Source organism: Penaeus monodon, chromosome 32 (genome assembly GCF_015228065.2).
Source record: "Penaeus monodon isolate SGIC_2016 chromosome 32, NSTDA_Pmon_1, whole genome shotgun sequence".
NCBI classification, from domain to species: domain Eukaryota; kingdom Metazoa; phylum Arthropoda; class Malacostraca; order Decapoda; family Penaeidae; genus Penaeus; species Penaeus monodon.
This window is the reverse complement of record NC_051417.1, coordinates 24,908,201-24,909,275: the sequence shown is the minus strand read 5'-3', so window position 1 is coordinate 24,909,275 and position 1,075 is coordinate 24,908,201.

The window sequence follows — 1,075 nt, the reverse complement described above, 5'->3', positions numbered from 1 at the left end:
ATTTATATAGGAACCAACAAATTAAATAAATGTAACGAGAAAAAAAAATTCAGAGGTTTCCTATCAACTTTTCCCTTTATACTCCTTAGACGTTCTGGCAGGTTCCACGTACCTCGAAAATGCAGGCTCTGATGAAATATTAATTCAATACCATTTCACTATGAAACATGTATGTATTGATGTTGTATATCCCGAGTAATAGTACATGAAACCCAGGACTCACCGGCGGCTTTCGAATAGCTGATTCAACACCGCTACACTCCCTGCGCTCCGTAGAAAAGTGCCAATGGACTCCAGGTCGGGAATCCCTGTATTTGTGAATATCATAATGGTATGTGATCCATTTTATTCTCTCTTGACAGAGATTTGTTTACGTACGCGGGTCAACATCAATTCACGGCTGATTTTAAACAATGCGAAGTCTTTTCTAGACTGATGATCTTTTCAAGAAATTGCTTAGAACGGGAAAAGGAGGGAAGCAGTTAAATTGGGATAAGTGTTTGATAAGGACCTAATTTTGTACTTACTAAAAATGCCCTTTTTGTAAACTGAGTTCTTATGCCATTAAATATATTGAGATATCTAAATTGACATACATTTGCAAAGCCTAATATTACTGATATGACCAAACATAGTTGTGGAGAATGCACCCTGTTGGTGACGTCACCTTCGTCATAAGGGCTGACAGTTGTGAGGCAAATTTCAGGCTGCGATACTGCCCCAGAGTGAATGATGTGTTTTTCAGAATTTGGTGTTAAATGTTAGGCCTGAAGCTATCCAAAACATTGTAAGAATTCACTCTAAAGACGGGATGTTCTATAGTGTGCCCAGTGCAACAGCGAGGTGTCTGTGTGTGCGATTTTTTCTTATATAATATTTTTGTTTATAGGTAAGAGAGAACGAAATAAAAAAAAACGTTTAAAATCAAGGTAGAGCTAAAACTGTATACCTTTCACATATTTTTATTGTATGAGACACAACTTAACGCGTTATTAGAATTCTGACCATCTGTAACCAGGTGACATTTAATGAATCACTGGAACTGAAACTGAGCTTCGAGGCGATCCTGCTCCTC